Raw genomic sequence first — 26,529 nt, forward strand, 5'->3', positions numbered from 1 at the left:
TACATGTTTCTCAAAAAGTACCTTTTTTTTTTTGCATTAATTTGGAAAAAATAGAGACTTTTTCCACACAAAAAAGCTGCAAAAATTAACGGCAAGGAAGAAGCCCATTTTTTTTACTGTGAACCACATGCGCCATTTTGATTATCAGTGAATACCAAAAGATTAGAAAAAAAGAAAAATGGCAAAAAACAGAACGAACAAATGAAGAATCAGGGCATTTAGCCAGTTTGCGCTCCAAAAACAGAGCAAGTGTGAAAACACTCTCACCAGCACGATGTTCACACTGAGCTTTTAAGGAGTTTTATTTTTGGAGCGGATCCTCTCCAAAATCCTAAAAAAGAGGGTTGAAGAGGGTTCTGTAAAAGGCCCGTTAGATTTAAAAAAAAAACAGTAATAAGGCTACTTTCACACTAGCGTCGTGCACTGCACGTCGCTATCCGTCGTTTTGAAGCAAAAACACATCCTGCAAAAGTGCTTGCAGGATGCGTTTTTTCTCCATAGACTTGCATTAGCAACGCATTACCACACGTCGCAACCGTCGTGCGACGGTTGCGTCGTGTTGCGTCGGACCTTCGGCACCAAAAAACGTTGCATGTAACGTTTTTTGGTGCGTCGTGTCCAGCATTTCCCACCGCGCATGCGCGGACGGAACTCCGCCCCCTCCTCCCCGCACCTCACAATGGGGCAGCGGATGCGCTGAAAAACAGCATCCGCTGCCCCCGTTGTGCGGCGCTTCCACATTATGCGTCGGTACGTCGCATTGCGACGTGCAGTGCACGACGCTAGTGTGAAAGTAGCCTTATATGTGCCAGGTTTCCTATTAACAGTACCCTAGAATCTGTTTCAGTGCTCTCATTAACAGTACCCTCATCAACTGTGCCAGTGGTTCTGAGTCGCCCGCCAGAGCCGTGGAGTACCTGGTATCGGGTCAGGAACTCACAGGGGGATGTCACGGTGGTGGCAATCCGGTCCGTGGCCCTGGGCGCCCATGTTAAAGGGTTAGTCTTTAAAGGGAATGGTGGAATAAAGTTTGTTCGTGACGCCACCTGTGGTATTCGGTCAATGGGGACCGACGCTGCTAAAAGGGGTCCTCTATAGGGTCTCTATTACAACCTGGGCTCTATGCGCCATTGTGTCTCCTGGGTATTAGGGCGGACAGGTAACGTATAGTCCAGCTGTCCTGCTGTGCCTCCTAGAGTCCAACACAACCTCGGTCTTCCGGCTACCGGAATCTGCGCTCTGCCAGGGAGGTAGCCCAGTCACACCTATCCTTCCCAGATGTCACTCTCCTGTGCTTTGCTCTCCTGCACGCTCTGTACAATCTGTTCTTTCCTTCTGTATTCTCTTTCTCCAGGAGCTGCAGCAACTCTGGCTGCACGGCCCCTTCAGTCCTTCCGACACTCACTGTCTGACTGCTCTCTTCTCTGTCCTCCTGACAGACTGCACACTGACTTCCCCTCCAGCCAGAATATATATCAAGACCACCTCCCTGGAAAACCGGGTTCAGAGCTCCCCCTTCTGGCCTTGAGTGTCAACATGTTGCATGTTTGTGATTACCTGATAGAAGAGATCTTCCCTTGCTTCCAAGCGTGACATCACTCTCCCCATGAGGAAAGCAATGCCACTGTAACAACCAGGACCCTGGAGTGTTACACTCCCCCCCATTAAATCCAGTACTTCCGGACTGGGAAAAGAAAACAACAGTTACAGGTAATATAAAAGACATGCAAAAGATTTTTAAATGCAAGTAAACAGGTTAAACAGGTGTTAACTGTGAAAGACATGTAAACTTTAACTTCCCTTTATGGGAGGAATTGATACTTTAACGTTGCAAACTTTATTACAAGGTATAAATAACTTTTTCAAAAATATAAAACTTTACTATGCTATACTATGGAATGGCAACTACCCTTACGGGTATACTACATAAGATTCTCTTTATTCAAAAGTGCAAAACCAAACATCAGCTTTTATTTTCGTACTCTCACTGGAATTTTCAACACTATTTTCATATTTATTATACTAGCTCACTTCTTCTAACAACACTACTTTCCTAAAGTGCAACAAATCAATATTTTCATGTGCATACTTTTCTTATCAAACATATAAACTGAGGTAATGCTTCAGATTGTGCAATTTATCATTCAAGTCAATTACTGATTAACATTACAAACAGCAGCAACAATATGGGGGACCTGTTTTCGTTAACCCCCAATGTAGGTCTTGGGCGGGCTACAAGGCATGGAATCCAGACCCTGTCTTTGGCCACACCAAATGGGTTTTTCTTCAGGTCTCTGTAAAAAAATCAACTTTCACAGCAACATTAGAAACAGTTTCTTGAAAGCTTCTTTGTAAAACCAGTAGGAAGCACCTAAGTAGGTGTCAACTATATACAAGAGAGTTTTGATCATGCTTAGTTCATGATTCCACAGTTCTTTAAACTGGAACAGCAATAACACATCCCAACAGGGTTAACTTAACTCCTTTCAGTCATATTCCAAATGAAAAGCAAAAACTGTTTACCTCCTTTGCCAGGGTAGCTCTGAACGGCTGCTACTCCCTGACTGGGAAAACTCTGGATCGTAACGTTCCACTGGTACTGCACACCAGGGCCTGCTGGCTGGTTCTACCACCGGTGCCTGGGTGGATTGGTTGCATTTAGAAGTTGGCCTGGCCTGGCTTGCTGTGCCTGCAGGGACTGAGATTGGCACACGTTTCTTACAGTCTAGAGCGTACCACCCTTTTTCTCCGATATGGCGTGTATAAGTCACCCTGTCACCGGGATTCAGGTCCCTGTCCGGGTGTCCTTCTATTAATTGGGATTCCACGTCCCTCCAGTTGACAAAGATCTCGTTAATCATACCAGCTTCTTTTATAAATCCCCAGCCTCTCCACTGGTTGAAAACCACTACTTCCCCCTGCCACAGTGGTCCTCTTTCTGCCCGGGGGGTTTTGCGCATGCGGGCCTTCCCTGCCAGATTTCTCTCTTCAAAAGCTGCTTCGCGGGCCAGAGATTCCTGTCTCTCCCTCTCCTCCTGACGCCTGCAGTGCTCCCGCCAAGTAATCATGGGGATCTCCCCCTGGAGTGCGATCATGTCCTCCTCCGCGGGTCCCTCCGCGAACACCATGGGTTCTGGGGAGCTAGTCAGGGGCTCATAGGTCGGGATAAATGGGGCCGCCATCTGACCCAGGCCGCTGTTCCCCCGGTCCCGGGGTAGCCGGTGACGTAGCCCTCTGGGCGTTGGAGTCAGTGGGATTGGTAGGGGGCCCACCAGAGTGTCATCTAGTCACATCGTGACATCACTCTCCCCGTGAGGAAAGCAATGCCACTTTAACAACCAGGACCCTGGGGTGTTTCAGTTCCATTAACAGTACCCCCATAATCTGTGCCAGTGGTTCCATTAACAGTACCTCCATAATCTGTGCCAGTTTTCCAATTATCTAACAGTACTCTCCTTAACTGTTCCAGTGCTCCCAATAACACTACCCCACCAGCTGTGCCAGTGCTCCCCATAACACCACTCCCATAAACTGTCACAGTCAAATAATAACCTATTAAACAGTATTAGCTGCTGGAGAGCTGACAAATGTACTTACAACGATCCCATAAATCCACCCAGTATTCCCAATTACTCCACGCCTGCAAACAGTGCCAGTCAGAAAGCAACCCAGTAATCAGCGCTGGCCATTATTGGATAAGCAGTGCTGACAAGAGTGCTGGTAAAATAACCGGTGGCACTGAAAGACACCTCCCAGAAATAGAAATTACCAGTGCCCCCATAAACAGTGACTATGATGCTGTAGCTTTATGGGGACGCAATAGAACCAAAATTATTGGCTCATTGTATTTGGCACGAAGTTTCTGCGGATGGCATATGTATATATTTTTTTTAGGTACACAGAAAGTTGATGGAACTTTCTATTTGGATATTTTTAGATTTACCTTGTTTCTTTGTTTTTACAACATGTGTAAAAAGTAATTTGTAAACTCCTGAAAATCCATAGACGTAAATCTGATTGCACGTCTTCCCCTTTTTGTGAAATGATGGTTTTCTTGTGTGAGTGCACAATTGCTACTACTGAGAGCACTCAGAAATTTTAAGGAATTTGTGACCGAATGGGTAATTATAGTAATATGTGTCACTTTTTTCATAAAGGACAGATTATTGGTCTGGTGTAAAATACTCAAATAATAAAAATACTAATAAAAACAATATATTTCATTTTTTTCTATTTTTTTTTTTTACAGAAAGTACTCCTGAAAACCTTTAAAAACTGTGATATTTTTGTAATTTAACTAGATAATATTCGTAAGGGGATAACGATCATTCATTTGGAGAAAAAAAAAGCAGCAGTACCAATTTTATCCACCAGGAGGTGATATAAAGCAGCAGAACCACTTTTATCCACAGGGAGGCGATATAACAAACCATTACGACCACATTTAGGGTATGTGCCCACGTTGCGGATTCTGCTGCGGATTTTTCCTCAGCGGATTTCCAAAATCCGCAGCGCAAAACCACTGCGGTTTTCACTGTGGATTTTCTTGCGGTTTCTTCTGCGGATTCCTCTGCGGGTTTTCAACTGCACTTTCCTATTGGTGCTGGTTGAAAACCGCTGCGGAATCCGCAGAAAGAATTGACATGCTGCGGAAAATAATCCGCTGTGTTTCCGCGCGGATTTTTCCGCAGCATGTGCACAGCGTTTTTTTTTTCCCATAGGTTTACATGGTACTGTAAACTTTGGGAAAACTGCTGTGGATCCGCAGCATCAAATCCGCTGCGGATCCGCAGCAGAATCCACAGCGTGTGCACATACCCTTATTATTTCCTTTACGTCTGATTTTGGCAGTAATTGCAAAAATTTGCAAAAGTTGCAATTTTGCATCAGAATTACTGAAAATTTTGGGGAAAATGTTGCATGTGTCTTTAATATTTGACATTACAAAAATTGTGGTGTGCAAAAATAATAACTCCAGTGAGGCGCTAGATCACATTTGCGCAAATATGCATAATTTGTTTTTTTTAAAGTTGGAAATAATGAATTTGCCACAATCATCTGGATTACAAAAATCACAGCCAAGCTGGCGAACTGAGATAAAAACCAAATAAGTAGAAATAGGCTTCAATAAAGGCGTGAATTAAAGGAAAAATTTGGCAGGAAAAAAGCATTGAAACCAGAAAAATTAGACAAAAAAATAGGCGCAAATTGGTTGGAGTTCTCTCTATGGCTGCACGGTGGCAAATCGGACCTTGGAGCTACAGGGAACCTGCATGCTGCCATATGTGCCCTGCAGGGTGATGTATGTAGAAAATATTCTTCCCTATAAAAAAAATGCTTTCTTATGCCAAATAATATGACATCAGAGGAGGCAATACCCAATTTTTATTAGTCAGATCCATATGGAGCCAGATATGTGGCCAGCGAATAGTTCTTCCACCAAATTTTGCCGCAGTGGACAATTCATCCTGAAGACGATTTGCAAAAGTTGGCAAGTATGCCAAAGTCAAGCACAGGTTTCACAAGGATTCAGCAGGGTTCGGGAAATTTGACCAGTCTTCCAGGCAGTTACCCTTGTTTCCAGGAGCCGACCTTAATAATAAAATACAGCAAATTAATTTAGAGCTTTAATCCTCTTAATAATTTTGACATATATTTGCCTCTTCCTTTTGTAATAAAGCAAATCTACATTTTACGGTTGCAGGATACTAAATCCCACCTATTTCTACAAAAGTGGCATAAAAGTTATACCTCATGTGCATAAAACAAAAAGCGTGGAAACATTTTCAACTTTTTTTGCCAGAAAATTGGCACAAGCATAATAAATTTTGTAAAAATGATGTGTACAAAAACTGGTTTTGGTCCTGTAGAACTAAAATACTTGCTCCCTGCTGGCAACCACTTCAGCAGCTCTTTCTGCACCCTGTGCAGCAAAGCACATGCTCTCTATTTCGTTCACTTTTTCTGGCAGCATTGCACTAAATTTGCTTTCCAAGTTGTTCACTTAGGTGGAATACGCACAAACTTGGCGCGTTTTAGTCCCTCATACCGAAGCACCAGTCTCCTTTTATCTGTGGTATGACGATCCTTTTTACACTCAGAATAGCTTACAGACATGATTGTATGTACACCATCTCCTCACCTCTTTTGGACACCTAATGCTCTCTTGTTAGGTGGTCTTCACATTCAGAAATAACACTCTGTGCTCCACCACGGTGCTTTATCTTAAAAATGGCGATACTCACAGATGGGTTGGTCTTGTTTACTTGAGGCAACCACCACACGCTGCAGTTCAAGCTGAAGTTTTTGACTTGCTGCTCTCAGCCCCTCTATAAAGTAGTGCTACTCATCCCCTCTTACTAGCTAGATATGACTCATTTGATTCTGAGGGCCCACCTTTCTCCCCCACTCATAGCTGCTGCAAGGTTTGTACTATGAACTCTCCTGAAGAAGAAGCTAGGGCCCACCGGAGGATTCTCCGGTTCTCTGGTGGGCCAGTCCAATACTGACCTTATATAGTAGAAGGATCAAGGCTCCGAATATGATGCCCTCTGAACCAGCCATGTTACCAGCAACTTAGTGCACTACCTAAAAGGAAACACTACCACCCTCGCTCCTAATATGTGACATCTCAGACTTCACCACCACCATTTCCTAAATTGGTGGAATATCTCACATATTTTACATTAGTTTTAGCGTCACCACGGCAGGGGTGCACCGAGCCCTTGCGCTTGGCTTGACCGGAAGGAGAAATTAAAGGGAACCTGTCACCCCCAAAATCGCTGGTGACGTAAGCTCACCGGCATCAGGGGCTTATCTACAGCATTCTGTAATGCTGTAGATAAGCCGCCGATGTTACCTGAAAGAGGAGAAAAAGACGTTAGATTATACTCACCCAGGGGCGGTCCCTGTTATGGTTTCCAATGGCAAGGAAACATCAGAAGCATAGAATAAACGGACAAGCTCTCGGGTGATGGAAACTAGAGCTGACCGCGATGCTAAACCTACACACCACACTAGAAGTAGCCAGGGGGCATTCCTGCGTTGTCTCTAGATGCCGCGCGCCAGCCGGAGAACTAACTACCCCTGGTAGAAGAAAACACAGTCCTGGCTTGCCTCCAGAGAATGTCCCCACAGGAGATAGCAGCCCCCCACATATAATAACGGTGAGAGCAGATGAAAAGACACACGTAGTATGAAAGCAGATGTAGCACAGAGAGGCCCGCTAACTAAATAGCAGAAAGATACAACAGAGGACTTCGCGGTCAGCTGCAAAACCCTTCAAAACACCATCCTGAAATTACCTTAACTCATGTGACAACTCATGCCACTGGAGTGGTAATTTCAGCCCAACAAGAGCTTCCAGCTGCAGAGATTCACATAAGTGCAAACTGGACAAAACATACAAAAATAGACTTAAGGACTAAAGTGTCCAACTTAGCTGAGCAGAAAACTGGGAGCAGGAACATGCAACAGAATCACTCTGGATACATTGATGGCCAGCATTAGAATGACTGAGGAGCAAGGTTAAATAGGATACTCCCACATCCTGATAGGAACAGGTGAACTGAGAAGACAAAGCTTGCAGGACACCAGTACCACAAGAGACCACCGGGGGAGCCCACGAACCGAATCACAACAGTACCCCCCCCTTAAGGAGGGGGCACCGAACCCTCACAAGAACCACCAGGGCGATCTGGATGAGCCCTATGAAAGGCACGGACCAAATCAGAAGCATGAACATCAGAAGCTGTAACCCAAGAATTATCCTCTTGACCGTAGCCCTTCCATTTCACCAGATATTGAAGTCTCCGTCTGGAAACACGGGAGTCCAAGATTTTCTCCACCACGTACTCCAATTCACCCTCAACCAGCACAGGAGCAGGAGGCTCAACAGAAGGCACAAGTGGTACCTCATACCTCCGCAATAATGACCGATGGAAGACATTATGGATAGCAAAGGATGCTGGGAGGTCCAAACGAAAAGACACAGGGTTAAGAATTTCCAAAATCTTATAAGGACCGATGAACCGAGGCTTAAACTTAGGAGAAGAGACCCTCATAGGGACAAAACGGGAGGACAACCACACCAAGTCCCCAACACGAAGACGAGGACCAACACGACGATGGCGATTAGCAAAACGTTGAGTCTTCTCCTGGGACAACTCCAAATTGTCCACCACCTGCCCCCAAATACGATGCAACCTATCCACCATGGTATCCACTCCAGGACAATCCGGAGACTCCACCTGACCAGATGAAAAACGAGGATGGAACCCTGAATTGCAAAAGAAAGGGGAGACCAAAGTGGCAGAACTGGCCCGATTATTAAGGGCAAACTCAGCCAACGGCAAAAAGGAGACCCAGTCATCCTGATCAGCAGACACGAAACACCTCAAATAAGTCTCCAAGGTCTGATTAGTACGTTCCGTCTGGCCATTTGTCTGGGGATGAAATGCAGACGAAAAAGACAAATCAATGCCCATCCTGGCACAAAACGCCCGCCAAAATCTGGACACAAACTGGGATCCCCTGTCGGAAACGATATTCTCCGGAATACCATGCAGCCGAACCACATTCTGAAAAAAACAGGGGCACCAACTCAGATGAGGAAGGCAGCTTGGGCAAGGGCACCAAATGAACCATCTTAGAAAAGCGGTCACACACCACCCAAATGACGGACATCTTCTGAGAAACAGGGAGATCAGAAATAAAATCCATAGAGATGTGTGTCCAAGGCCTCTTAGGAACAGGCAAGGGCAACAACAACCCACTAGCCCGAGAACAACAAGGCTTGGCCCGAGCACAAACATCGCAAGACTGCACAAAAGTACGCACGTCCCGAGACAGGGAAGGCCACCAGAAGGACCTAGCCACCAAATCTCTGGTACCAAAAATTCCCGGATGACCTGCCAACGCAGAAGAATGAACCTCCGAGATGACTCTATTGGTCCACTCATCCGGCACAAACAATCTACCAGGCGGACAACGATCAGGCCGATCCGCCTGAAACTCTTGTAAAGCACGTCGCAGGTCTGGGAAGACAGCAGACAATATCACCCCATCCTTAAGTATACCCGTAGGTTTAGAATCACCAGGGGAATCAGGTTCAAAACTCCTAGAAAGGGCATCCGCCTTCACATTCTTAGTACCTGGCAGATACGAAACCACAAAATTAAACCGGGAGAAAAACAACGACCAGCGCGCCTGTCTAGGATTCAGACGTCTGGCCGACTCAAGATAAATCAAATTTTTGTGATCAGTCAAGACCACCACCTGATGTTTAGCACCCTCAAGCCAATGACGCCACTCCTCGAATGCCCACTTCATCGCCAAAAGCTCCCGATTACCGACGTCATAATTTCGCTCGGCGGGCGAAAATTTTCGAGAAAAGAACGCACAAGGTCTCATCACTGAACAATCTGAACTTTTCTGCGACAAAACCGCCCCCGCTCCGATCTCGGAAGCATCAACTTCCACCTGAAAAGGAAGAGAAACATCAGGCTGGCACAACACCGGAGCAGAAGAAAAACGGCGCTTAAGCTCCCGAAAGGCCTCCACAGCAGCAGGAGACCAATCTGCAACATCAGCACCCTTTTTAGTCAAATCAGTCAAAGGCCTGACAACGCTAGAAAAACCAGTTATGAATCGACGATAAAAGTTAGCAAAGCCCAAAAATTTCTGAAGGCCCTTAAGAGAAGTCGGTTGCGTCCAGTCACAAATAGCCCGAACCTTCACAGGATCCATCTCAATAGAAGAGGGGGAAAAAATGTACCCCAAAAAAGAAATCTTCTGAACCCCAAAAACACACTTTGAACCTTTAACAAACAGAGAATTGGTCCGCAAAACCTGAAAAACCCTCCTAACTTGTTGAACATGAGATTCCCAGTCATCCGAAAAAATCAAGATATCGTCCAAATACACAATCATAAATTTATCCAGATATTCACGGAAAATATTGTGCATAAAAGACTGAAAGACCGAAGGGGCATTTGACAGACCAAAAGGCATCACCAAATACTCAAAATGGCCCTCGGGCGTATTAAATGCGGTTTTCCACTCATCCCCCTGCTTAATTCGCACCAAATTATACGCACCGCGAAGATCAATCTTAGAGAACCACTTCGCCCCCTCAATGCGAGCAAATAAATCTGTCAGCAATGGCAAAGGATACTGATACTTGACTGTGATCTTATTCAAGAGTCTATAATCAATACAAGGTCTCAAAGAACCATCGCTTTTAGCTACGAAAAAGAACCCCGCTCCAAGAGGAGACGAAGAAGGACGAATATGTCCCTTTTCCAAGGACTCCCTAATATAGTCTCGCATGGCAGCATGTTCAGGTACAGACAGATTGAATAGACGACCCTTAGGAAATTTACTGCCAGGGATCAAATCTATGGCGCAATCGCAATCTCTGTGAGGAGGAAGAGAATTAAGAGTAGATTCCTCAAAAACCTCACGATAATCAGACAAAAACTCAGGAATTTCAGAGGGAATAGATGAAGCAATGGAGACCAAAGATGTGTCCCCATGATTTCCCTGACATCCCCAGCTTAGTACAGACATTGTTTTCCAGTCAAGGACTGGGTTATGAGTTTGCAACCATGGCAATCCCAGCACAAACACATCATGTAGATTATACAGTACAAGGAAGCGAATCACCTCTTGATGGTCTGGAGTCATACGCATAGTCACTTGTGTCCAGTATTGTGGTTTATTACTAGCCAATGGTGTAGAATCAATACCCTTTAAAGGTATAGGAACTTCCAGAGGCTCTAGATCAAACCCACAGCGCCTGGCAAAGGACCAATCCATAAGACTCAAAGCGGCGCCAGAATCCACATACGCATCCGCAACAATAGAAGATAACGAACAAATTAGAGTTACAGACAAAATAAACTTGGACTGCAAAGTGCCAATAGCAGAGGATTTATCAACTTTCTTTGTTCGTTTAGAGCATGCTGATATAACATGAGTAGAATTTCCACAATAGAAGCACAAATGATTTTTGCGCCTATAAATCTGTCGTTCGCTTCTGGACAGAAAGCTATCACATTGCATACTCTGTGGTGCCTCTTCAGAAGACACCGCCAACTGGTGCACAGGTTTGCGTTCCCGTAAACGCCGATCAATCTGAATTGCCATTGTCATGGACTCATTCAGACCAGTAGGCGCAGGAAACCCCACCATGACGTCTTTTACAGCATCAGAGAGACCTTCTCTGAAAATTGCCGCCAGAGCGCACTCATTCCACTGAGTAAGCACAGACCATTTTCGAAATTTTTGGCAATATATTTCGGCTTCATCTTGCCCCTGAGAGAGGGCTATTAGGGCTTTCTCAGCCTGAATCTCCAAATTTGGTTCCTCATAAAGCAACCCCAAAGCCAGAAAAAACGCATCCACATTGAGCAACGCAGGATCCCCTGGTGCCAATGAAAATGCCCAATTTTGGGGGTCACCCCGCAGTAAAGAAATAACAATTTTTACTTGCTGGGCAGGATCTCCAGCAGAATGAGATCTCAGCGAAAGAAACAATTTACAATTGTATTTAAAATTTAGAAAACAAGATCGATCTCCAGAAAAAAACTCCGGTATAGGAATTTTAGGTTCAGACCGAGGAGCATGTAACAAAAAATCTTGTATATTCTGAACTTTAGAGGCAAGATTATTCAAATTGGTAGCCAGACTCTGGGGATCCATATTTCAACAGATAAAGTCTGAGCCATTCAGGGGTTAAGAGGAGAGGAAAACAGGAGACTGCAATTAGAGCTGGAGTGCAACTTCAGAGGAAGGAAAAAAAAAAAAAAAAAAAAAGGTTTCACACAGTTCCTTTTCTCTCCTGCTTCAGCCTATAGATTAAACATTTGGGCTGGCCATACTGTTATGGTTTCCAATGGCAAGGAAACATCAGAAGCATAGAATAAACGGACAAGCTCTCGGGTGATGGAAACTAGAGCTGACCGCGATGCTAAACCTACACACCACACTAGAAGTAGCCAGGGGGCATTCCTGCGTTGTCTCTAGATGCCGCGCGCCAGCCGGAGAACTAACTACCCCTGGTAGAAGAAAACACAGTCCTGGCTTGCCTCCAGAGAATGTCCCCACAGGAGATAGCAGCCCCCCACATATAATAACGGTGAGAGCAGATGAAAAGACACACGTAGTATGAAAGCAGATGTAGCACAGAGAGGCCCGCTAACTAAATAGCAGAAAGATACAACAGAGGACTTCGCGGTCAGCTGCAAAACCCTTCAAAACACCATCCTGAAATTACCTTAACTCATGTGACAACTCATGCCACTGGAGTGGTAATTTCAGCCCAACAAGAGCTTCCAGCTGCAGAGATTCACATAAGTGCAAACTGGACAAAACATACAAAAATAGACTTAAGGACTAAAGTGTCCAACTTAGCTGAGCAGAAAACTGGGAGCAGGAACATGCAACAGAATCACTCTGGATACATTGATGGCCAGCATTAGAATGACTGAGGAGCAAGGTTAAATAGGATACTCCCACATCCTGATAGGAACAGGTGAACTGAGAAGACAAAGCTTGCAGGACACCAGTACCACAAGAGACCACCGGGGGAGCCCACGAACCGAATCACAACAGGTCCCGCTGCGGTCCGGTCGGATGGGTGTCTCCGGTCCGCTCCGGCGCCTCCCATCTTCGTTCCATGACGTCCTCTTTGGGTCTTTACGCCGCGGCAACGGCGCAGGCGTACTTTGTCTGCCCTGTTGAGGGCAGAGCAAAGTACTGCAGTGCGCAGGCGCCGGAAAGGTCAGAGAGGCCCGGCGCCTGCGCACTGCAGTACTTTGCTCTGCCCTCAACAGGGCAGACAAAGTACGCCTGCGCCGGAGCCGCGGCGTAAATACCCGAAGAGAACGTCATGGAACGAAGATGGGAGGCGCCGGAGCGGACCGGAGACACCCATCCGACCGGACCGCAGCGGGACCGCCCATGGGTGAGTATAATCTAACGTCTTTTTCTCCTCTTTTAGGTAACATCGGCGGCTTATCTACAGCTTTACAGAATGCTGTAGATAAGCCCCTGATGCCGGTGAGCTTACCTCACCAGCGATTTTGGGGGTGACAGGTTCCCTTTAAATGCATGGGGTTGGCCAACTGGGCAAATGACCAGGGCTCACATTTTATAGGGCACCTCCAAAGAGCCCTAAGAGCAAAAAATAACGCTGTAACTAAATTAAAATAGGGCTATATTGGAATGAAAATTGCATGAAAAATATTTACGACAACTAGCTGCCAAGCACCTCATTTCCTATAAAATCGTCCGAGCTGACCAAGTTCCCACAGTAGCCCGAGGACCGATGTTTGCATTCACAGGGCATTCGTGTGAAATAAAGCATACCTGACACATCTGCACGTTTTCCATCTTGTCGGTGACATGCACTGATTGTCCGGACTTTACAGGGGAAGAGCAAATAAAGAGATTAGATGAAAATGTCCCCAATTTAACCTCTACATCTGAAGGTCACAATTTCTTCACAGACTTTTAATTAACCCAGGAAAAGTCAAGGGGTTTGCTCCAATTATCATTCATGAGATTTTAATTCTTCCACCATTGTCCATGAATGCTGGGTGTTAATACAATTCATGCAATTAATACAATTAACATGAAGTTAGACCTCCTATGTTTACGACGGGTGGAAGACTGTGAGATTTCTATTCTGGATGCATACAATGACGGACAATCTATTCAGATGTTTATCTAGAATTGGAAAACAAACCAAAAGACCAAGCCCAGCCCTAAAGGTACTGTCACACTCAGCGACGCTGCAGCGATATAGACAACGAGCCGATCGCTGCAGCGTCGCTGTTTAGGTCGCTGTAGAGACGTCAAACACAGCAGCTCCACAACGATGCAGGAGCGATCCTGTGACGTAATGGTGACTCACTTATCGTTCTCACAGGTCGTTAGCTCCATGTAAAACATTGCTGACATCGTTGCTTTTGCTGTCAAACATGACGATACACGCCGACCTGACGACCAAATAAAGTTCTGGACTTCTAGCTCCAACCAGCGATATCATAGCGGGATCCAGATCGCTGCTGCGTGTCAAACACAACGAGATCGCTACCCAGACGCTGCAACGTCACGGATCGTTGTCGTGCTCGTTGTAAAGTTGCTGAGTTTGAAGGTACCTTTACAAGGAATATTCTCCTTCATGAATAAATTGATTCCTTCTTTTTTTTCCCATAGAGATTGCGGAACCTTATCAAGTCTGTGTTGTTTTATTGATCAAGATGGTTAAGATTGGAGGTCACCAAAGTAGGAAACTGAGGGTAAAATCGACCATACACATGAGATGGCTGTCGGACGAATGACCATTTGGACCATTATTTGGCTGCCAGCCATCTCATAGTAACATAGTTAGCAAGGCCAAAAAAAGACATTTGTCCATCCAGTTCAGCCTATATTCCATCAGAATAAATCCCCAGATCGACATCCTTCTAAAGAACCTAATAACTGTAAGATACAGTATTGTTACGCTCCAGGAAGACATCCAGGCCTCTCTTGAATCCCTCGACTGAGTGCGCCATCACCACCTCCTCAGGCAAGGAATTCCAGATTCTCACTGCCCTAACAGTAAAGAATCCTCTTCTATGTAGGTGGAAAAACCTTCTCTCCTCCAGACGCAGAGAATGCCCCCTTGTGACCGTCACCTTCCTTGGTATAGACAGATCCTTGGAGAGATATTTTTATTGTCTCAGACATTTCTCCAATACAAGGAGTGCTCTTTCGTCTCGAATGCTCCTGTGAAAGCTGTCGCCAGATATGTCTGGCGATGGCTTATTTGAAGGAAGGGAGATAAAATGATCCAGTCCAAAATCAGACATACCGGATTAATATAATTTATTGCTAAGGGTCACCATACCTGAACATCTGCCAATCCCACCGAATATCGGCCACCATACACATTAGTTGATGCGATAGTTTACACCAATATCTGTCTAATGTTCATGGGGACTTTCCAACTCCACTTGGATAGATGATGTCTGATTTTTGACTGTCAATCACTTTAGTTTTCATCTAGATAAGCCTCCTAAAACTGCAAACCTCCTACTGTACATCCACTTGTACGCAGCTTGTAAAGGAACTCGACATAGAGATTGTTGCAACCATCTTGGAGAACTAACCACAGATCTTCTGATTTGCTTGAGCAAATCCTTACATTTTTTCATGTAATCCTCGACAGACACAATGATAGTGAGGGTGATCAATGGGTGGAAAAGGCTGAGTGGTGAGTTCTCCTTCCATGGAAGCCTTCAAACAGAGGCTGGACAGACATCTGTCTGAGATGGTTTAGTGACTCCTGCTTTGATCAGGCGGTTGGACACGATGACCCTGGAGGTCCCTTCCATCTCTAACATTCTATGATAATGAGATCAGGAATCTGAGGGGCCATATCATCACTTTCAGGACTCCTTACTCTTCTTTGCGCTTACGCTAGTTCTTAATGTTATATTGGGTGGATGTTGGCAGTCGTTGTTTGCCTGCAGAATGAGTTTGAAGTCAATCAGACGCCTGATGGTATTACATCATGGATAAGTATCTGCCTGTATCTCTCAGCATTGATGATACCAAGTAATGGGTGACATTGAGGATCATCAGTCAAGGAAACTAAAGGTACCTTCACACGAAACGACTTTGTAACGATATCGCTAGCGATCCGTGACGTTGCAGCGTCCTGGCTAGCGATATCGTTTAGTTTGACACGCAGCAGCGATCAGGATCCTGCTGTGATGTCGCTGGTCGCTGAATAAAGTCCAGAACTTTATTTGGTCGTCCGATCGCCGTGTATCGTTGTGTTTGAAAGCAAAAGCAACGATACCAGCGATGTTTTACACTGGTAACCAGGGTAAACATCGGGTTACCAAGCGCAGGGCCGCACTTAGTAACCCGATGTTTACCCTGGTTACCAGCGTAAAAGTAAAAAAAACAAACAGTACATACTCACCTGCGCGTCCCCCAGCGTCTGCTTCCTGACACTGACTGAGCGCCGGCCCTAAAGTGAAAGTGAAAGCACAGCGGTGACGTCACCGCTGTGCTGTTAGGGCCGGAGCTCAGTCAGTGTCAGGAAGCAGACGCTGGGGGACGCGCAGGTGAGCATGTACTGTTTGTTTTTTTTACTTTTACGCTGGTAACCAGGGTAAACATCGGGTTACTAAGCGCGGCCCTGCGCTTAGCAACCCGATGTTTACCCTGGTTACCCGGGGACCTCGGCATCGTTGGTCGCTGGAGAGCGGTCTGTGTGACAGCTCCCCAGCGATCAAACAGCGACGCTGCAGCGATCGGCATCGTTGTCGCTATCGCTGCAGCGTCGCTTCGTGTGAAGGTACCTTTAGTGCAGCAGATGAAAGACACATCTTGATTACTTCCCTTTTAAATCGGAAGATGTCCAGCAGTGCCATCAGCTCAGAATTAGTAACAATGACAACCAGTGTGGATTGAGCTACATCCATCTACTGTTTAGAGAAGATTGGCCTGTAGTGGTCTTCATGGAAGAATTCAGGCCAAAAAACAAACCTTCATCGTGAAAACAAGGCCTAGTGACTCAACGATGCATGAAAACATAGGAACTGGGCAGCAGAAAAATGGCAGCAGGGACACAATGTGAAATATTTGGCTGTATCAGAAAACACTTTATTTGCTGAAGATCATCACAATAATGAGGGTCTGCAGGAACAGTGAAGCATGGCTGAGGGTCCTGCTAGTTTGATGATGGATTTCAGGACGATGTGGATTTGGTCTGGATTAATGGTGCCCTCAATGCTGGGAAATACAGTCAGATACTTCTCCATAGTGTACCATCAGGGAGGCGTCTGACTGACTTTACATTTATTTTACAGCTGGAGAACGACCCCAAACGTCCAGCCAATGTCATTAAAAACCAAATATTGAGGTGATTTGGATTTCTCTTTTGTTCATTCGCTTTGCATTTTTAGAATGAATAAAAATAATATATTAACACTTGTATTTTTTTGAGAGTAGTCCTGCTTTGCAGCATTTTTTCTACTCCTGCCTTAAACTTTGGCACAATACTGTATATGTAAACGCTCCTTACCACACAAAAAAAATCCTACATTGGGCAAACGAGTCGGTAATTGTCCAAATAATCAATTGGCTCCAAATTCGGAGAGGTATATGGCCGGCTATGGGTCGCCTCCTGAGAGCTTCTGTGCATACAATATATTTCTGAGTAGATCTGGTGACATCAGGGCGCTCTTCAAAGTGACAGAGGAAATGGGGATGTCTCTTGTACTGGAGAGCTATCACATACAGTATGTGTCCCTTATCTCCAGCTGTGAGGAGATAAGCTGTGTCTATCTCTGTCTTCTCTGATTGTTCCCTTCTCCATAGTCTTCTCTATGCCTAAAAGTAGGGGCCGGACTGTTGTATAAGAGGCCATTGCTGAGATCTTCATGGCTCATTTCCATCCAAATACAAAGAAGATCACCATCACAATCCTCTGCATCTCCTCACAAGGAAAAGGTAGGAGAAGCCTTCATGTCACACTCTAGAATTCAACAATTTATTAAGTATCCTCTTGACCTATTGTCTTCTTTCTTTCTTTCTTTCTTTCTTTCTTTCTTTCTTTCTTTCTTTCTTTCTTTCTTTCTCTTTCTTTCTTTCTTTCTTTCTTTCTTTCTTTCCTCTTTCATTCTCTCTTTTTTCTTCTTCCTTTCTTTGTTTTGTCTATTTTCATTCATTTTTTTATTTTCTTTCATTCATTTCCCTTTCTTTGTCTCTTTTTTTCTTTCTTATATTTCTTCCTTCTTTTTTTCTTTTTCTATCCTTCTTTCCTTCCTTCTTTCTCTTTTTCATTCATTCTTACTTTATTTTCCGTGACTTTCTTTTTCATTCATTTTTTCTTTTTTTATCTCCTTTTTTTCATTAATGCTTTCTTTTTTCATTATTTTCTCTTTTTTTTATTTCTCTTTTTTCTCACTTTTCTTTCCTTCTTTCTTCGTATCCTCATCTTTCTCTTTCTATCTTTCTTTCTTTCTTTGCTTTGTCTTTTTTCATTCCTTCTTTTTTCTTTTCATTCATTCATTCATTAATTCATTCATTCTTTTCTCTTCCTGTCTGTCTTTTTTTCTCTCTTTTATTTCTTCCTTCTTTTTTTTTTTTCTTTCTTTTCTATCCTTCTTCTCTTTCCTTCCTCTTTTTCATTCATTCACTCTTACTTTATATTCTGTGAACTTTTCATTCATTCATTTTTCTTTTTTATCTCCTGTCTTTCATTAATGCTTTCTTTTTTCATTATTTTCTCTTTTTATTTCTCTTTTTTCTCGCTTTTCTTCTTTCTTTCTTTTCTATCATTTTCTTTCCTTCTTTCTTCAGATTCTCCTCTTTCTAAGTTTATTTCTTTCTTTGCTTTGTCTTTTTTCATCTATTCTTTTTTGTCTTTCATTCATTCTTTTCATTCATTTTTTCTTCCCTTTTCTCTCCTTTTCCCTTATTTTAATTTTTCTATTTTTTCTTTCTTTTCTTCCTTCTTTTTTTTCTATCTTTTTCTTTCCTTCTTTCTTCGTATCCTCCATTGTTTCTTTCTTTCATTCTCTTTTTTTCTTTCAAGCTTTCTTTTTCTCTGTTTCATTCCTTCCTTCCTTTTTCTCTTTGTCAAAAAAATAAGTAGAACGAGCATATCCATGTAGCAAACGGGGCCATAGGTTGTAACCCAGCATTATAAATGGTACTCCAAAAATGTAGGCAGCACTCCAAAACTTGTATTATGCAAAAAAGTGTAAAAGTTTATAGGACCATGTCAAAAAGGCATCATTTCGGCTTAAAAATACTGAGCCAAAGTCTGTGTCTATGTATAAAAACCTGACCAGCACCTCCATATAATGTGAATAGGTGCAAGCTGCAATGACTGCACAATATGCAAAAAAAAGAGAGCACAGCAGCACTTTGTAGGGGCCAAAGTATATGCAAACACTGAATACATGAGACCTGAAATGTATTATTGCTAAATAAAATGAACTTCCAAAAATGAAGGTTCTTAGAGCATAAATTGGCCAATTAATGTATGCCCATCAACCACGACAAGGTGACACTTCTCTGCTGGGTACCTACTCTAATACTTAATCAAACATGCCTCTCCTGGGCAAGAATAAACATTTTGCCTTATGGGACTACTTGAGAATAAATAAAAATATATTTAAAAAAATATTATTCAACAACAATAAAAATAAATATTTAAAATAAAAAATATTATTCAACAGCAAAAAAAAAACATATTTAAAATAAATAAAAAATAATTTTAACACAGATACGATTAAAATTGGAAGAAATCTATCAACCACATTATTTTAAATTTAGATATTTTTAATCTTGGTCAAATTAACGAAATATTAAAATGTTGCCTAGCTGAAATTATTCCATCAAAACTTTGCCAATTGTAAAAACTACAGAAATGTTTTCTGTATATAATTTGACATTCAGTGATTTTGATCTTATTTGCAGATTCAGCGTTTCCTCGGTGTACTCAAAAAGAGTATGGGCCGACAATGGAGGACAGCTGTGATATTTCTGGTGTTGATGATTTGCTGGACGGAAACTGAAGGGGCTAGTGTTCATCATCTCTGCGGGATTCACCTTGTGGACGCTCTTCTGTTGGTGTGTGAAGGCAAAGGTCTCTATTACCAAAACTACAAAGGTAAAAAATGAGTATGGGCCATCACATTACTGAAGAGTATTGGCCTGCAGGTAACATGGTGTTGGATGGTGGCATCAGAGGAAATTATTATTAAGGCACATGTTTTTAATCTGTTAATTTTAAATAGAATAAAGAGGACCTGTCACCGACCTAAAGTGGCACTTTTTTTCTCTTATTTTATTCCTTCTGCTCCCCTGAGTATTCTGCTTTTTTCTTTTTTTAAATCCGCCATACGGTTCCAGAGATATGGGACTTTTTGTTTAGTGGCAATTATTATGTTCTTTACAATTGGGCGTGGCTTACCGAAATAATTATGCAGAGCAGCCTAAAGACACGCCCATGAGGATCCATGGCACTTTATAAAAAACCCGTATCTCTGAAACCGTATGGAGGATTTAAAAAAATGAAAAAAGCACAACACTCGAGGGAACATCAAGAATAAAATAAGAACAAAAGTGGACACTTTTGATCTGAAGACTAGTTCTCTTTAAATAAAAATTTTAAAGGCTTTTCCAATACATTTTTATATACTAACAAAAAAGAACATATACTCACCTAACTGAGCACCTCTGTTTCAACACACCATTGCTTCCCACTCTTTTGACTTCTTCTTTCAGTGGTGAAGAGTCACATAAGCACTGCAGCCAATCAGTGACCTATGATTGGCTGCAAACTTTACATTCCATCCGATCAGTGTCTGTTGGCTGCAGAGGTGACATGATGTCTCCACTGAAAAGGGAGACCAGCGGTGGAGACCAGCAAGTGTGTGGAAAAGCGGAGAGGGCCTAATAGAGGAGTATATGTTCTTTTTTTGCCTTAATACCCACAATTATTTTTAAGAAAAAAAAACCTTTTTTTTTCGTAAAAGTCAGAGATCTCATAAATTTTTCTGCTACTGTAAAATGTTGCATTTTTCAGAAGCAAATACGTGTAGGGAAAAAAAAAACCTGCGACAAAAACGCGCTGTATCTCCCTATTATGTAAGAAATAATGGTCAGTTTACAGTGGAAATTCCTGGAAAGTCCCGTTATCTCACATTTTGGTGCCTGTTATCTCAGATGTTAGATCATCTTACTTCCCATTGTTTGTAAATTGAGGTTCTCACCTAGTGAATACCTGAGTCACATTGACAAGTATTTGCTCCTCTTGTTTGTTTGAACACTCAGAGAACAGAAGAGCTTTAGGCTGTGTTCACACGTTCCGGTTTTTTCGCTTTTTTTTCGCGGATAAAAACGCTATAAAACCGCAAAAAAAACGCATACAATAAGCATCCCATCATTTAGAATGAATTCCGCATGTTTTGTGCACATGATGCGTTTTTTTCTGCAAAAAAAACGCATACCGCACAAAATCCGGACATGCTCTATCTTTTTGCGTTTTTTTTGCGGCTTTCCCACTCCAAAATGCATTGGGAAGTGTCCGGAAAAAAACGCGGCAAAAACGCGTCAAAACCGTGGCAAAAACGCACGCGGTTTTCTTGCGGATTTCTTGCAGAAAATGTCCGGAATTCTCCGGAATTTTCTGCAAGAAATCCTGAACGTGTGCACATAGCCTTACTTTTTCTTTTCTTTTTTTTTTTGTAAAGTTTGTGCAGTTTGATTGCAAATAAAAGTCAGCTAAATTTTAGGTTCCATTCACACTACAGGAATGTCATCTAACGTATGGTATATCTATATCCTGACCGTATACCAGACTTTTGCATACGTCTCCCATATTGTATAGGAAGATGTCTTCTGTACAAATTTTTTTTTTTTTTTGCAGATTTCTTTTGTTTTGAACCATGTAATCGACTATGCTTTCCAAAAAAGTACATAAAAAGACTGCCAAAAAACCCCACATTTTGTTGGAATAGATCTGGGTTTGTTCACACTCCGCTTTCTTGCCACATTATTTTTGTACGATTTTTCCATGAAAATAAAAATGCAGCAATTTATAGTTCCGGAAAACTGAATGAAATTTTTGAAACCTCATGCACACGCTGATTTTTTTTTCCTTGCAGATTTTGAAGCTTTCTTTTTTTCAAATCTGCACCATGTCATTTGTTTTAGCATTTTTGCAGCTTTTTTTTTCACTCATTCAAATTAATCGGGGGGGGGGGGGGAACACACTTAAAAAACACAATATAAAATGCATTGAAAAATGAGGCAAAAATGTGTGTATTTTACACAGGTTTTTTTTCTGCCAAGACACTGGTTTTTGGTGCAGAAAAATCTGCTGCAAATATTTAGCTATGGCTCATTCATACGTCTATGCAAATTCGTCCGAGATCTGACTGCAAAATCTGGATTGACCACCTTTTTGGCGAGGGTGTAATAATTGGGGTAGAAAAGACCTACTGATCTATCTCTAAGGCCGGTTTCACACGTCAGTGGCTCCGGTACGTGAGGTGACAGTTTCCTCCCGTACCGGAGACACTGACACACGTAGACCCATAAAAATCAATGCATCTGTTCAGATGTCATTGATTTTGTGCGGACCGTGTGCGGACCGTGTCTCCGTGTGCCAAACACGGAGACATGTCAGTGTTCGTGGGAGCGCACGGATTACACGGACCCAATAGAGTCAATGGGTCCGTGTAAAACACGCACCTCACACGGACATTCTCCGTCTGGGGTCCGTGTGGCGTGCCGGAGACAGCGCTACAGTAAGCGCTGTCCCCCCCACATGGTGCTGAAGCCGCCATTCATATGTTCCCTGTAGCAGCGTTTGCTACAGAGAAAATATGAATGATAGTGTTTAAAATAAAGATCCATGTGTCCGCCGCCCCCCCACCCCCTGTGCGCCCCCTCGCTGGTCGGAAAATACTCACCCGGATCCCCCGTCGGCAGTCGCTCCTTCCTGGTCTGGCCGCGGCTTCTCTACTGTATGCGGCCGATTACACTCATGAATATGTGGCTCCACCTCCAATAGGGGCGGAGCCGCCTATTCATGAGTGTAAATGAGCGGCCCCACGTGACCGCATACAGTAAGCCGCGGCCAGACCAGGAAGGAGCGACTGCCGACGGGGGATCCGGGTGAGTATTTTCTGACCAGCGGGGGGGGGGCGCACAGGGGGTGGGGGGGCGGCGGACACATGGATCTTTATTTTAAACACTATTCTTCATATTTTCCCTGCAGCAAACGTTGCTACAGGGAACATATGAATCGCAGCTTCAGCACCATGCAGAGTGGGTACCACACGCTCCGTGTGGTACCCACTCGCCATACGGGCGGCACACGTGTGCCGCAGGTATGGCCTCCGTGAGTTCCCAGGCACACGGACACGGATAACTCCGGTACCGATTATTCCGGTACCGGAATTATCTGGACGTGTGGGACAGCCCTAAGGGCTGTCCCACACGTCCAGATAATTCCGGTACCGGAATAAATCGGTACCGGAGTTATCCGTGTCCGTGTGCCTGGGAACTCACGGAGGCCATACCTGCGGCACACGTGTGCCGCCCGTATGGCGAGTGGGTACCACACGGAGCGTGTGGTACCCACTCTGCATGGTGCTGAAGCTGCGATTCATATCATCCCTGCAGCAACGTTTGCTGCAGGGAAAATATGAAGAATAGTGTTTAAAATAAAGATCCATGTGTCCGCCGCCCCCCCACCCCCTGTGCGCCCCCCCCGCTGGTCAGAAAATACTCACCCGGATCCCCCGTCGGCAGTCGCTCCTTCCTGGTCTGGCCGCGGCTTACTGTATGCGGTCACGTGGGGCCGCTCATTTACACTCATGAATAGGCGGCTCCGCCCCTATTGGAGGTGGAGCCACATATTCATGAGTGTAATCGGCCGCATACAGTAGAGAAGCCGCGGCCAGACCAGGAAGGAGCGACTGCCGACGGGGGATCCGGGTGAGTATTTTCTGACCAGCGGGGGGGGCGCACAGGGGGTGGGGGGGCGGCGGACACATGGATCTTTATTTTAAACACTATCATTCATATTTTCTCTGTAGCAAACGCTGCTACAGGGAACATATGAATGGCGGCTTCAGCACCATGTGGGGGGGACAGCGCTTACTGTAGCGCTGTCTCCGGCACGCCACACGGACCCCAGACGGAGAATGTCCGTGTGAGGTCCGTGTTTTACACGGACCCATTGACTCTATTGGGTCCGTGTAATCCGTGCGCTCCCACGAACACTGACATGTCTCCGTGTTTGGCACACGGAGACACGGTCCGCACACGGTCCGCACAAAATCAATGACATCTGAACAGATGCATTGATTTTTATGGGTCTACGTGTGTCAGTGTCTCCGGTACGGGAGGAAACTGTCACCTCACGTACCGGAGCCACTGACGTGTGAAACCGGCCTAAAGTGTGTAAGCTCCGTAGTAGGAAAACAAGCAGTGGAACTATGTCTCGTTGTCAGCACATAAGGTGGCATCACCTTACGTGGGAAAAAGCAAACTGACCAGCAATATGAGCAAGACTAAAGGGGTCTTCCTCAAAATTATCTCTTTGGTAGTCGAACCACATACTCAAGCAGTGCCTAGTTACTGTCATCAACACCACCAATATCCTAATCTACTGGTTTCCGTACTATTCCTCTTGTTCCTCCATTGCATTGTCAATTTTCCAGAAACCATGCTCATCCGTTTGTGTGGAACCTGAACTCTCAAGTCCATGTTCACCACAATCAGTCCCGTACCACCTGGATTGTACTACCTTTTGCAAAATTATGGCATGTGGAAAATTTCTAGCCACCATTATTCCCTGAAGAAAGCCAACCCTGCTCTGTAGTTTCATATGGCAAAGACCAAGAGCCGTTCCTTGGCATTGACATTGTGCATCAAGGTGCACTCCACCATCGATAGCGGCAATTACTGTCTTTCATGGCCCATTGAGGCAATGCTTGAATGACGGCGATGCCCTACTAAAAGCAGGAGACTCGTTTACTGGTGAGATTTCCACACCAGGCGATTCTCATGCACTTCTTACACATCCTCCTTAATCGACATTTCCCTGTCCCCATCAACAACAGGTCAAAACGTTCAACCAAATGTCAGAGTATGACCTCTCGTCAACTACAATTGGGCAACTCTGTCTTTCATGGCTCTTTAAGTCAATGTTTGAATGCCGGCGATGCCCTACTAAAAGAGGGACACTCATTTACTGGTGACATTTCCACACCAAGCGACGCTTTTGCACTTCTTCCACATCCTCCTCAATGGACATTTCCCTGTCCCCAACAACAACAGGGCAAAATGCTCAACCAAATGTCAGAGTATGACCTCTCGTCAACTACAACCAGGCCACCTAAAGAGTAACAATGCTAGAAACATCATGGCTGCCACAAAATTGGGTAACTGCAAGGCTCATGTCCTCAGCACATATACCCACCAAAACAAGGTCTTGTTCATTGCTATGAGAGTATGTGGTCACTTCATCTCTGCTGGCTGCTTATCCCTGGGAGAACAAAGCATCCGGCAGTCCGATATCAGACAGAACTTCCTGCTTTAAATAAGTGTGTGGGGGGTTTATCAAGAAGCTGGATTATTTTCTTCTCATCAGCGAGGTACATGTTACATGTTGGAAATAGAGGAACCCCGTGATAATGTGATGGGAATATTTTCCTCTGTATACTGGAGTTTTTATTTCGATATACATATTGTGTGTCTAACTCTACAAACCTTCTTTCCTCACCACATGAAAAAACTGTTCCTCATTTGGACATGTCGTTCCCGATTGATATCTGATTTGAGGAAATTTGGTTAAACACCAAATGGAATCTGATCCTTCACCTGAATAGTCAGATAACCCTGATATGACCTCAAGTTAGACAATTGTATCTGTAATATTAGCTCATGGAGTCAGGGTTTAGAATTTAGTTGATGGCACTATAAAATCTCTTCTACTTAAAGGGGCACTCTTACTGTATTTTGTTAAATTATACTGAGTACCTCCTCCAATTGCCGCTGCTCCACTGATTCTGGAACAGTTTTTATTTTGTTTCTGCACCCCTCCGTTCAAAAGTTATGCCCCTTAGAAATAAAGATGCAAATTTCCCTTTCAACCAACTGGATGTATAGCACAGAATGTCTCTGTGGGCGTTTCCTTTTTCTCCTGCTGGCCAATAAAAACGCAGCCACGCCCACATCCAGTTGAAGGGAAAATTTTCATCTTTATTACCAGGGGGCATAACTTTGGAATGGATGGTCACAGAAGAAAAAGAAAAACTGTTCCAGAATCAGTGGAACAGCAGCAATCGGAGGAGATATTCAGCTTAAATCATAAAAATCCAGCGAAAGGTCCTCTTTAAAATAGACCAATATGAATTTTTACTCCCTACTATGATATGTAATGTCTACAAATGTTTCTCTTCAGGTCTAGCTCCCAGTCTGGTACATCGGCTTTCAGAACGAAACAGGAGGAAGGTTGGAATTGTGGAGAAGTGCTGCCATCGGTCTTGCACCTTCTTCGACCTCCAGACTTACTGCAAGACCTGAGAGGACTATAAAATAAATGATGTTTGTATGGAAGTTGGACACAACACACACAACACAATGGCAAATAAAGAAACAGAGTGCAGGAAAGGCAGAGTGTCATGGTTTTATATTCCCACCTTTGTGTAGACCTTTTTTGACCACTTGATGAAACTTTAAACATAGGAATGGGTAGTTTCCTGACAATCAAGTTGTAATGTGGCCGAAGACACTGAGGTCTAGTCTCTCTCCAAGTCTCATGTTATCTGAACAATTATTCTAGTGCCATTTATGGAATATATCTTCCATCTTAAAGGGACTCTGTCACCTGAATTTGGAGGGAACAATTTTCAGCCATAGGGGCGGGGTTTTCGGGTGTTTGATTCACCCTTTCCTTACCCGCTTGCTGCATGCTGGCTGCAATATTGGATT

General features: G+C 44.0%; 1 long non-coding RNA gene across 2 annotated transcripts; it reads left to right on the forward strand.

The window, feature by feature from the left end:
• Positions 1 to 16,062: 16,062 nt before the first annotated feature.
• LOC143768622 (uncharacterized) lies at positions 16,063 to 26,238 on the forward strand. Of its 2 annotated transcripts, XR_013213967.1 has the most exons (5): positions 16,081 to 16,127; positions 16,875 to 16,927; positions 17,386 to 17,517; positions 19,495 to 19,687; positions 26,000 to 26,238. It is a non-coding gene; the product is annotated as an uncharacterized LOC143768622 (long non-coding RNA). The 2 variants fall into 2 exon arrangements; XR_013213968.1 differs by lacking the exon at positions 16,875 to 16,927 and having other exon boundaries at positions 16,063 to 16,127.
• The last annotated feature ends 291 nt before the right edge of the window (positions 26,239 to 26,529 follow it).

Source organism: Ranitomeya variabilis, chromosome 4 (assembly GCF_051348905.1).
Source record: "Ranitomeya variabilis isolate aRanVar5 chromosome 4, aRanVar5.hap1, whole genome shotgun sequence".
NCBI lineage: Eukaryota > Metazoa > Chordata > Amphibia > Anura > Dendrobatidae > Ranitomeya > Ranitomeya variabilis.